Source organism: Ovis canadensis, chromosome 26, assembly GCF_042477335.2.
Source record: "Ovis canadensis isolate MfBH-ARS-UI-01 breed Bighorn chromosome 26, ARS-UI_OviCan_v2, whole genome shotgun sequence".
NCBI classification, from domain to species: domain Eukaryota; kingdom Metazoa; phylum Chordata; class Mammalia; order Artiodactyla; family Bovidae; genus Ovis; species Ovis canadensis.
In genome coordinates, this window is record NC_091270.1 from 20191952 (window position 1) to 20205634 (window position 13683).

Here is a 13683-nt window from a genome sequence, read left to right on the forward strand (position 1 = left end):
TCTCTAGACATTACCAAACGTTCCCTATGGCATAAGATTGCTTCTAGTTGAGAAACATTTATATATATATATATATGAGAGAGTGAGGGGAAAAAATTAAGATACAGATATTCATAGACATAGAGATAATTGCCTCCATAAGAAGTCCAGAGACAGACTTACAAAACTAAAAAACACCCAAATGCTAATTCAAATAGATATATGCACCCCAACATTCACAGCATCATTATTTACAAGAGCCAAGATACAGAAGCGACCCAAGTGCCCGCTGACAGATGAATGGATAAGGAAGATGTGGTATATATTAGAAAACAACTCAGCCATAAAAAGGAATGAATTTTTGCCATTTGCAGCGACATGAATGGACCTGTAGGGCAGTGGGCATAATGAAATGCCAGGCCGAGAAAGACAAATACCGGGTGTCTTCACTAGTATGTGGAATCTAAACTATTAAAAAAAAAAGTGGATATAAGAATAAATATAATAAAATAGAAACAAACCCAGAGAAATGAAACTAGTGGTTAATACGTGTACAAACTACTATGTAGACAATAAATGAGCTGCAAATATATATTGTATAACACAAGGAGTATAGCCAAGTTTACAATAATTGTCAATAGAGTATATAATTTTTAAAAATTCTGAATTGCTCTGATATACGCCTGAAAGTCATATAATATTGTACATCAACTGCATCTGAATTCTTAAATAAAGAGAAAAAAGCAACAACAGTAAAAATAAAACCTCCCCTACTCCTAGCCTGCCTTGAACACCAGGAGAGCCATACTTTTTCTGGATTAAGGCAGCATTTTATCCTGATTAAAATGACAATGGTTGGAAGGCAGCCCTCAGGGAGCCCTCAGGCTGGATAGATGCCCTGATTCTCCTTCTGACCGCATCCTTGCAATCACTACAACATGCTGCAATTATTGAATATATATAAGGAAGGGATACTTTGGGTCCCGCCAGCATCCATAATTCTAGATGGTGTTTTATGAGATATTACATATCACTTATTCAAGAAAATAAAACATTAAGAGTAATTGAACACCGATACTGCTATAATTTATAAGTGTTACCTATAGTGAGTCACTCGGTTATGTCTGACTATAGTCCATGGAATTCTGCAGGCCAGAATACTCGAGTGGGTAGCTGTACCCTTCTCCAGAGGATCTTCCCAACCCAGGGATTGAACCCAGGTCTCCCCCATTGCAGGTGGATTCTTTACCAGCTGAGCCACCAGGGAAGTATATACTGAGAAATTTCTTCATGCTAGCAAATAAAAATCTCATTTATTATTTTTTCATAGTACACTGTAATACATGTATCCTCTAACCTAGAAAGATAGGCATTCTTATAAAATAAAAAGTATACATTTTTTAATCTGTTTCTAATGCTATCAAAATATGCCCATAAGCATTTCATTCCATGTATATTTCATAGTAGTTTTGTATAATAAATTCTTACGAAGAATAGCCTTGCTGAAAGAGACAGCTTGCATTAATAGTTTTCAAATTTGAGAGAAATTTCAAAATTTCTGTCCAAAACTAATGGCTGCAATTCATAACTTTACCAACAGGATATAAAGGCATTTGCCTAAGTATGTCAAAAACTCTGAGTTACCAAAAATTTTTAAGTTTTGCCATTCAGATTGGTGAGATATTATATTGGATTATTGTTTTAATTTGCCTTAAATATACTTATTACCATGGATGGCTTATATTTGAACTCCTTGTTCATATTTTTACCTGGTTTTCAATTAAAGGATTTATTCCATTCCTCATAGTTCTTGGAGTACATGTCATAAATTAAGAAAATAATCCCTTGTGTTTCACACTATTGCAAATTATTTTTCTCAATTTTGTTTTTGAATTTTAAATTTCAGGATCTCCAATTCTTCAGTCACTTTCTCCATAACTTCTAAGTTACATATACCGAAGTAGTTCTTGTTAGTATTTTTATCATTACATATTAATATTTAAATTGATGGTCCAACATGTTAATTTTGTTTTAATCAGGGAAGACAAGATTTTGTATTTTATAAAACTGTGTCTACTTTCATGTTTCTGTCGCCAAGACCCAAAATGGATTTGTTTGCTAAAAACGGGGTCATGTTGTAAGTTATGTTAGTCTTCTTGTCCTTTCATCCTCTCTCTGTAACTCTGAGTGCCTTTCTATATATCTACATTTATACAAGAAATCTGTCCTAGTATTTGGGGGGTTGGAAAATATGTTCCCCATACATATATTCATGGTTACTCAAAACACTCAGTTGCCCATATTAATATGATTTGTTACTTCCAAAATGACCGGGATAATGAAATAAACCATCCATTTTGGCTCATGTAAAAACACCACTGCAGTATGGATAGTAGAAAACAGAATCCCAATACATGTTAAAACTTGCTTGTACTTTTGCAAACATATTTCTGCCTATCTCCCTTAAACGCTTCATATTTTATTTCCAGAATTTCTCATTATTAGCAGTTTAGTCATTTTTTGTTAATAAATGAGTCTTATAAAAAAATACATGCAGGTTTTAATGAGTTGCTGCACATTAAAATCAACTGAGAAGATTATATACAACTACATGTGGGCATGCATGTTAAGTCACCTCAGTCGTGTCTGACTCTTTGCAACCCTATGGACTGTACCCTGCCAGGCTTCTCTGTCCATGGGATTCTCCAGGCAAGAATAATGGAGTGTGTTGCCATGCCCTCCTCCAGGGTATCTTCCCAAACTAGGGATTGAACCTGTGTCTCTTATGTCTCCTGCATTGGCAGGCAGATCCTTTACCATTAGTGCCACCTGGTAAGCAAACAAGTACATATTTTTATATAAATGCAAATAGAAATATATGTTTAGGCCTCAGTTGGATCCTTGAGTCTTTGAGTTTACTCGTCTTCTCTTCAACACTAGCCAGCTGCAGACCACCAACTTAAAAAATATAAACCAATGGACTCAACCTTACCCAATGACACTTATCTTGACCATGAGCTGCTAATATAAAGCATATGCTCTGGAATGGAATTTGGATGCTGTATCAATGATTTTTAATTTCACCATCTTACAATATGTGCAAAGAATAGTGACCATGGCTGACAGATTCACAGATTCATCGAAACACGATAGGTTTGTAAGAGAGGAAGGAACACTGTCGCTGTCCCCCATAGCCTCTCTGCACCGGCCCCTCTTGGACAGGAGGGCCTGTTTGATTGGATCCCTAAGCGCTGGTGGGGCCGCTGGGCTTTGACAGCCTGAGACATCCACCCTGCGGAGCGGGCCCTTCTGCTGCCTCGCACAGACTGGAAGGCCGTCTCTCCAGGGCCCTCCCTCATGGTGTGCTGGTCTGATGTTGCTGCCCCATCCTTTCCAGTCCCTGACCATGTGGCTGGCTGCATGCGATGAGATGCTAAGATGTCGTTGGTATGAATATGATACTCCAGAAGCTTTTATCCTATTTTTTCCTCCTATGTTTCTCAGAGTCTTACATGGGACATTAGTCACCAGTCAAGCTAAAAATAAAATGATGCTTTGATTTTTATCCGACTATGGGTCTGTGAATGGCTCCCTTGGACCTCATAATGACAATGGGGGACAGTAGGGTGGAATTTCAACACTGCTGGGCCTTTAGCCTAATTTAATCCAAATGCAACCAAACCCCCTTATTAGCCCATAAAAGTTCTCAAGTTCTAAACATCACCAGATAGAATTAATATTATACAAATTTCTTCAGTAATACATTCAACCACATTTCCTTGAAAAAAACAAAACAAAACAAGACTGATACCTCAGCATTACCCAGTCACGATTTTCTGACTTTCACAGCCCTATCACAGTCATCTCTTACCTCTTTATCACCATCAATGCAGAAAATTAAGGGTAATCCTGTAAAAGCGAGAGGAAGATAGAGTGAAGAAGTCTGTTACAGCTATTTTCCTAGAACTTGTAATAATCATGGAATAAGTATGCTGATTTTCCACTTCTGCATGGCACAGTATTCCTTCATAGGTCCACTTTTATTCACTTTTTGAGGTTATAATGGGATTGATTTTCCAAGTTTGATATTATAATGTTATCACATTTGGAAACTGATGTCAACTTCAATTATTTTAGATTTGGGGACAAATTGAAATACAACTTTAAATTTAGGGAATGCCTACAAGATATGACTGTCTCTATGCTCACCTAGAGGAGATAGCTATGTTTAAGTCATGTTGGCTTAGACACACAGAGTTCAGTGAGGGGTGGTCCTGAATTGGGAATTAAATCAAAATTGCTCCATGAAGATTTATTAACTATTTTAAACTGATGTATCTGTTTTCATCAGAGAAGATAGTTGCAGCACAGTTCTTGGCCTTGGAGGATGTATGTTCTATTTGCCATATTAGAACACACAAAGACATATATAACCTTCAACAAAGGCACCATCAGAGATACTGTGATTTCAAAGGAGTATATGATTCAAGGTCTATGTTAGTAGCAAGTGCTAAAGGCATTCAGAATTAAAAGAAAAAAAAAAGGCTTGTTGGAGGGGTGTTGTTTTTTAACTTGGGATGCACAGGGACAATTTTGTGAAATATTAATAAATATAATATGCAATTGGTTTTTAAAGTTGAATATAACTTGGGCAAGCAGAGTGAAAGATGAGGAATACTGTAGTATATTATATTTTCTTACAAGGTCAGAACAAGGAATAACTCATAGACCCATTTAACTAAATATGTCCCCTAAAATATATTCATAGATTGAACATCTGTTCTCTCCCCCTGCAAATTCACATTCTCCCCCACTGCTAATGTGCTGGCATTTGGAGGTGGGGGCTCTAGGAAGTGGTTAGTGATTAGGGAGTGGGGGGGGGGCTTTCCAGAAGGGTGAGGGACTTCCTTGGTGGCTCAGATGGTAAATAATCTGCCTGCAATACAGGAGACCCAGCGTCAGGAAGATTCCCTGGAGAAGGGAATGGCAACCACTCCAGTATTCTTGCCTGGGAAATCCCATGGACAAAGGAGCCTGGTAGGTTACAGTCCATGGATTGCAAAGACATTCACAACTGAGTGACTAACACTAGGGAGGGTGGAGTTCTCATAATTATGATTAGCATTCTTCTATGAGAGACCTTGGAGAGTTTCCCAGCCCTTTTTACCACATGAAGACACTGACAGCAGAGACACAGATAGCCCCTATGAACAAAGAAACAGGCCCTGGTTAGACACAAAATTTGCTGGCAACTTAATCTTGAATTTTTGCCTCCAAAACTATGGGGGCAGAACCTGTCCATTGTTATTTAACCTCCCAGTCCATGGTATATCCTGTTATAACAGTCAGAGTGGACTGAAACACTACAGGGGAAACACAGAAGAGACTGGAGGGCAGACATGTTTAATAGTTTGGGGTCAGATTGGAGGGTTCCTTTAATATCAGGATCACGTTGACTAGAGTGTTCTTCTTACTGGCAACATAGAATGCAGACAGGAGCACAGCAACTGTTTCAGGATTAGAGGGGGTGAGCCTGTGGCCATGTATCATTGTCTCAGTATATTGGTCGACCCCTATGTAGGGTGAACCTTGGACAGGACAGGGCCTTCATGGAGCATTTTCTGTGAGGATCAAAACAGGCTGTGGTTTAAAGAGCGATACTGCAAAATAAAATGTTTAGGGTTTTATGACCACCTGGTGGGACTTCCGTGGAGATTTGAGAATCAAGAGAAACTACAGAGTCAATATGGCCAGAGATTTAAAAAATAGCAGTAATATGATAGCTCATAAAAAAAAAAAACAGCAAGGGCACAAAAACAGAAATATAGATCAATGGAACAGGAAAGAAAGGCCAGAGATAAAACCACTCACCTATGGTCAATTAATCTACCAAAAGGAGGCAAGAGTATAAAGTGGAGAAAAAAGTCTCTTCAGTAAGTGTTGCTGGGAAAACTGGAAGCTACATGTAAAAGAATGAAATCAGAGCATTCTCTAACACCATACAGAAAATAAACTCAAAATGGATTGAAGACTGAAAAGTAAGACCAGATACTATAAATCTCTTAGAGGAAGACATAGGTGGAACACTCCCTGACATAAGCCACAATAAGGTCTTTTTTGATCCACCTCCTACAGCAATGAAAATAAAAACAAAAATAAACAAATTGGACCTAATTAAACTTAAAGCTTTTGCACAGCAAATGAAATAATAAAATGAAAAGGCAACATACAGAAGAAAATATTTGCAAATTAAGTGACCAATGATGCATTACCTTCTAAAATGTTAAAACAGCTCATGAAGCTCAATATAAAACAAACAAACAAAAAACACCCAATCAAAAAATGGGCTAAAGATCTGAATAGAATTTCTCTAAAGAAGACATACAGATGGCCAAGAGGCACATGAAAAGGTGCTCAACATCACTAATTATTAGAGAAATCCAAATCAAAGGTTCAATCAGGTATCACCTCACACTAGTCAGCACTGTCATCTTCAAATAATCTACAAACAATAAATGCTAGAGAGGGTGTAGAGAAAAGGTAACCCTCCTACATTATTGGAGGAATATAAACTGATACAACCACTACAGAGAACAGTATGTAGGTTCCTTCAAAACCTAAAAATAGAGCTACCATATAATTCAGCAGTCCTACTCCTGGATATATCTGTTAAAAAAATAATAATTTGAAAAGATACATGTACCCTAATGTTCACAGCAACACTATTCACAATAATCAGGACATGGAAGCAATCTAAATATCTATCCATGGTGGAATGGGTAAATATGATGTGGTATATATATATATATATATATATATATATATATATATATACACACACACACACATACACACACACACAATAGCATATTACTCAACTATAAAAAAGAACAAAATAATGCCATTTGCAGCGGCATTTATGGGCTTAAGAGATTGGCATATTGAGTGCAGTAAGCCAGACAGAGAAAGACAAAAACTGCATATCACTTATATGTGGAATCTAAAAAAAGAAAATAGTACATGTGAATCTATTTACAATACAGAAATAGAGTCACAGATATAGAAAACAAACATTGTTACAAAGAAAGAAAAAGGGGGAGAGATAAATTAGGAGATTGTGGTTGACATATGTGTGCTACTGTATGTGAAATGTTGGGCTGTGCTTAGTCGCTCAGTCATGTCCAACTCTTTGCGACCCCATGGACTTGCCAGACTCCTCTGGCCGTGGATTCTCCAGACAAGAATATTGGAGTGGGTTGACATTTCCTCCTCCAGGGAATCTTCCCAGCCCAGGGATCAAATCCAGGCCTCCCACATTGCAGGCAGATTCTTTACTGTCTGAGCCAAAAGGGAAGTAAAGTATACACCAGGGAATACTCTATAATAATGTTTATAGGAATGGAATCTAAAAAGTAGTAGGTATGTACATATGCATAACTGATTCACTTTACTAATATAACATTGTAAATCAAATATACTCCCATAAAAATTAATTAAAAAAGTGAGTAACTAAAGTTTTAATTCTAGATTATCTAGGAGCAGGTTTCTATTTCTGATTTGAGTCTAATAATTTCTTTTGTGCTCACAAGAAGTCTTCATTTAATGCTCAATATACTGTATTGGTGTTTTTCTGATTTACTTTGCTCTGTATAATAGGCTTCAGTTTTATCCACCTCATTAGAACTGATTCCAATGCATTATTTTTAATAGCTGAGTAATATTCCACTGTGTATGTGGACCACAACTTTAGAGTGGGAGAAAATAGTACCAAATGAAGCAACTGACAAAGAATTAATCTCAAAAATATACAAACAACTCCTGCAGCTCAATTCTAGGGGGAAAAAAAAAGGCAACCCAATCAAAAAATGGGCCAAAGAATGAAACAGACATTTCTCCAAAGAAGACATACAAATGGCTAACAAACACATGAAAAAAATGCTCAACGTCACTCATTATCAGAGAAATGCAAATCAAAACCACAATGAGGTACCATCTCATGCCGGTCAAAATGGCTGCTATCCAAAAGCCTATTAACAATAAATGCTGGAGAGGGTGCAAAGAAAAAGGAACCCTCTTACACTGTTGGTGGGAATGCAAACTAGTACAGCCACTCTGGAGAACAGTGTGGAGATTCCTTAAAAAACTGGAAATAGAACTGCCATCTGACCCAGAAATCCCACTGCTGGGCATACACACCAAGGAAACCAGAATTGAAAGAGACATGTGTATCCCAATGTTCATCTCAGCACTGTTGACAATAGCCAGGACATGGAAGCAACCTAGATGTCCATCGGCAGGCAGAGCAAAGTAAGTCAGAAAGAAAAAACACCAATACAGTATATTAATGCACACATATGGAATTTCAAAAGATGGTAATGATGACCCTATATGGGAGACAGCAAAAGAGACACAGATGTATAGAACAGTCTTTTGGACTCTGTGGGAGAAGGTGAGGGTGGGATGATTTGAGAGAATAACATTGAAACATGTATATTACCATATGTGAAATAGATCGCCAGTCCAGGTTCAATGCATGAGATGGGTGCTCAGGGCTGGTGCACTGGGATGACCCTGAGGGGTGGGATGAGGAGGGAGGTGGGAGGGAGGATCAAGGTGAGGGACACATGTACACCCATGGCTGATTCATGTCAATGTATGGAAAAAAAAAAACCACCACAATATTGCAGAGAAAGTTAAACTTCCAAACTCATTCTATGAGGCCACCATCACCCTAATACCAAAACTAGACAAAGATGCCACAAAAAAAGAAAACTACAGACCAATATCACTGATGAACATAGATGCAAAACTCCTTAACAAAATTCTAGCAAACAGAATCCAACAACATGTTAAAAAGATCATACATCATGACCAAGTGGGCTTTATCCCAGGGATGCAAGGTTCTTCAATATCTGCAAATCAATCAGTGTAATACACTGCATTAACAAATTGAAAGATGAAAATAATATGATTATCTCAATAGATGCAAAGAAAGCCTTTGACAAAATTCAACATCCATTTATGATAAAAACCCTCCAGAAAGCAGGAATAGAAGGAACATACCTCAACATAATAAACAATATATATGACAAACCCACAGCAAACATTATCCTCAATGGTGAAAAATTGAAAGCATTTCCCCTAAAGTCAGGAATAAGACAAGGGTGCCCACTTTCACCACTGCTATTTAACGTAGTTTTGGAAGTTTTGGCCACAGCAATCAGAGCAGAAAAAGATATAGAAGGAATCCAAATTGGAAAAGAAGAAGTAAAACTCTTACTGTTCGCAGATGACGTGATCCTCTACATAGAAAACTCTAAAGACCCTACCAGAAAATTACTAGAGCTAATCAATGAATATAGTAAATTTTCAGGATATAAAATCAACACACAGAAATCCCTTGCATTCCTATACACTAACAATGAGAAAACAGAAAGAGAAATTAAGGAAACAATTCCATTCACCATTGCAACGAAAAGAATAAAATACTTAGGAATATACCTACCTAAAGGAACAAAAGACCTATATATAAAAAACTATAAAAAACTGGTAAAAGAAATCAAAGAGGACACAAATAGATGGAAAAATATACCATGTTCATGGATTGGACTAATCAATATAGTGAAAATGAGAATGTCATCCAAAGCAATCTATAGATTCAATGAAATCCCTATCAAGCTACCCATGGTATTTTTCAGAACTAGAATAAATAATTTCACAATTTGTATGGAAATCAAAAAACCTCAAATAGCCAAAGCAATCTTGAAAAAGAAGAATGGAACTGGAGGAATCAACCTGCCTGACTTCAGTCTCTACTACTAAGTCACAGTCATCAAGACAGTATGGTACTGGCACAAAGAGAGAAATATAGATCAATGGAACAAAATAGAAAGCCCAGAGATAAATCCATGCACCTATGGACACCTGTATATAAAAAAAAAGCTATAAAACATTGATGAAACAAATCAAAGATGACAAATAGATGGATAAATATACCATGTTCATGGATCAGAAGAATGAATATAGTGAAAATGAGTATACTATCCAAAGCAATCTATAGATTCAATCGAATCCCTATCAAATTACCAAGAGTATTTTTCACAGAACTAGAACTAATAATTTCACAATTTGTATGATAAGACACCTTATCTTTGACAAAAGAGGCAAAAATATACAACGGAGAAAAGACAATCTCTTTAACAAGTGGTGATGGGAAAACTGGTCAACCACTTGTAAAAGAATCAAACTAGATCACTTTCTAACACCATACACAAAAATAAACTCAAAATGGATTAAAGATCTAAACATAAGACCAGAAACGAGAAAACTCCTAGAGGAAAACATAGGCAAAACACTCTCTGACATAAACCACAGCAGGATCCTCTATGACCCATCTCCCAGAATATTGGAAATAAAAGCAAAAATAAACAAATGGGACCTAATTAAAATTAAAAGCTTCTGCACAACAAAGGAAACTCTAAGCAAGGTGAAAAGACAGCCTTCAGAATGGGAGAAAATAATAGCAAACGAAGAAATGGGCAAAGAATTAATCTCAAAAATATACAAGCAACTCCTGCAGCTCAGTTCCAGAGAAACAAACGACCCAATCAAAAAGTGGGCCAAAGAACGAAACAGACATTTCTCCAAAGAAGACATACAGATGGCTAACAAACATATGAAATGATGCTCAACGTCACTCATTATCAGAGAAATGCAAATCAAAACCACAATGAGGTACCATTTCATGCCAGTCAGAAGGGCTGCGACCCAAAAGTCTACAAGCAATAAATCCTGGAGAGGGTGTGGAGAAAAGAGAACCCTCTTACACTGTTGGTAGGAATGCAAACTAGTACAGCCATTAGAACAGTGTGGAGATTCCTTAAAAAACTGGAAATAGAAGTGCCACAATACTGTAAAGTAATTAGTCTCCAATTAAAAAAAAACAACAACAATGCTCAATAGCCACATACTAAAAGTTGATTTATTGATGGGTATATAAATCATATATGAGTTTGTTTCATACAGATAATCCAAAATGAAACATACACTGTACACTATTGCTTTGTTTAAAGTTTTTTTTGTTACATAGGTTAAATCAAATATTCTTACTAAATTTCAAGTTACAAAATAAACATGAGTAATTCTTAACCTCAAATTCTGTTAGCTGGGTATTACATCTAAATCTTGTGTAATTTATATTAAAAAGTTTATCTATTGTATTTGCACAAAATACATTTCTTTATAATAAAATGATCAAGTTGTTTAATATTATACACTGTCAATTTTCATTAGTGCACTTTTTGAGCTGCTAAAAACAGTTTGTACAGAAGTAACACAACCAGAGACCATGGCAGCTCTAAGTGGTAACTTCCCTGACAACTGAGTGAATCGGCAGCTCGCAGTCAAGTCTCTCACAAAAATGCCCTTTGTTTGAATTCCAGAGATTCTCTGGGTTTCAATTTAATTTTATTTGAGAAATAAACAACTGTTCCAAGATACAACAGGAAACAAATAGCCTTGGAGTCTACCTCAACCTTATTAATTAGATTTCAATACTATCATTATACAACTACTTTGTCCATTAACTAATGTTGGAATACTACAACCTGCTCACATATATGCCTTAATAATGAGAACATTTTTTATTTCACATCATTACTTTTCCTATTTCATAACATTATTTATTTGCTATTTCACACCATTCTTGATTCAAATTTTATATTTGTAAAGACCCTTGGAGCATGGCAACCCACTCCAGTATGCTTGCCTGGAGAATCCTCATGGACAGAGGAGACTGGGGAGCTGCAATCCATGGGGTTGCAAAGAATTGGGCATGACTGAGTGACTAAGCACAGCACACTTGGCAGTTATTATTGGAATTCTGTTTCTGATATGCTTTGGGAATTTGTTAGGACACCTGAAATGGTCACTTCTGTGGCCCAAAAGAATTATAATATACTATTAGGATGTCCACTCAAAGAGGCATTCTGAGTATGGAGTTCAGAGGAAAAGTTATATGATTTAATAGAAAGACAAAAACATCTTCCTTACTGTAAGGACAGGAAACACATAGAATTGTGACTTGCTTTTCATGAAAACTTTTAAGTAACTGAGTAAATTTGTGCAAAGCCAAGCAGTTTTTTTTTTCTTTCTTATCAGCCTTCCTTACTTTCTCTAGTTAAAATATCTAAGTGAGTAATTAATATTAATAAAGTGCCAATATTAATAAAGTACCTCAGAATAAAATACAATGAATATAACAATTCTAACCTTAATATTTCTACTGCTGATCCTGCTATAAAACTTAAGATGGCAGGTATGCCTTTTCCTAAACTTTATAGTTTTAACATATAAAGTGTTAATCATTCAGTCGTGTCCAAATTTTTGTGACTCCGTGGATTGTAGCCCACCAGGCTCCTTTATCCATGTAATTCTCCAGGCAAGAATACTGGAATGGGTAGCCATTCCCTTCTCCAGGGAAATCTTCCCAACCCAGGGAATGAACCCAGTTCTCCTGCATTGCAGGCAGATACTTTATGGTCTGAGCCACCAGGGAAGATCATTAACATACAAAATGTTTGTAGTATCAACTTAAAAACTTAAGGGAATAATAAATTGTTTAAAGACAGATTGGGCTTCCCTGGTGACTCAGATGGTAAAGAATGCCTGAAATGCAGGAGACCTGGGTTTGATCCCTGTGTCAGGAAGAGGAGAAGGGAAAGGCTACCCATTCCAGTATTCTTGCCTGGGAAATCCTATGGACAGAGAAGACTGGTGGCTACAGTCCATAGGGTCACAAAAGAGTTGAACATGACTTAGCAACTAAACAACATCAAAGTTGAGAAAATTAATATTTAAGACAGATTTCCTTTAAAATAGAATAGAATTATAGAAATTATAAGAGTTATAGTGATTGGAAATATCAACCGAATTTTTCTTTCTTTTTTCTTTTCTTTTTCTTTCTTTTTTTTTTTTTTTGCTATTTGTTTTATAAGCAACAGAAGTTTATGTAATCGTATAACTACTTTGGAAACTGCTCCCCCAACCCCAAATAATGCCTGAACCTACTGAGTGAATAAAAATGACTTTGGATATTTTAAAATAATAGATTTGAAGATCATTTGTAGTTTTCCCCTCAGAACAGGAGTGCTTTCAGCTGGACAGTAAATTAAAAACCACATCCAACAGATAATCAATCTGGCTGCATCTGAGACAACTCCTGGGAAAGCTACCATGCAGAAGCCGGGCACTCTTCCTCACAGAAAAAATATTTTTTACTTCCACATGCAATAGGCTTTGTTTCAATCAAAAGAGAAAGAATTACTTTTAACACGGAGTTATATGCCTTAATAGTTGAGTTAACTGGATTATCTATTTTTTTGTCACAACTCTTTGGAGTTTTTATTACAGTTCTCTCTGTTATTACAAAATAGCACTATTCCCTAGTAGAATCATTTATGTGGAATAAAAACTAGTAAATAACTAATAGAAGAGCATCAGAGAGATTAAGAAATCTCGCATCAAATTAACAAGTACTGCCTATGTAGATACTTTGTCCAAACACACTGGCCCATGCATCCTTGACAAGCAGAAAGCAAGCTTGCCTAAGGAGTCCATAAAGGAGGTAGCCATATGCAGTAAGTCTCAAAAAGGACAACAGGAAAAGCAGACAGTAACACTGAAGATGGATCAGAAAAAAAACTA

The 13683-nt window shown here is 36.4% G+C and overlaps 1 protein-coding gene across 1 annotated transcript in view; it reads right to left on the reverse strand.

Annotated features, from left to right (window-relative positions):
- CSMD1 (CUB and Sushi multiple domains 1) overlaps positions 1-13683 on the reverse strand; it is a 2061903-nt gene that overhangs the window by 1667397 nt on the left and 380823 nt on the right. The gene's annotated exons all lie outside the window — the stretch shown is intronic.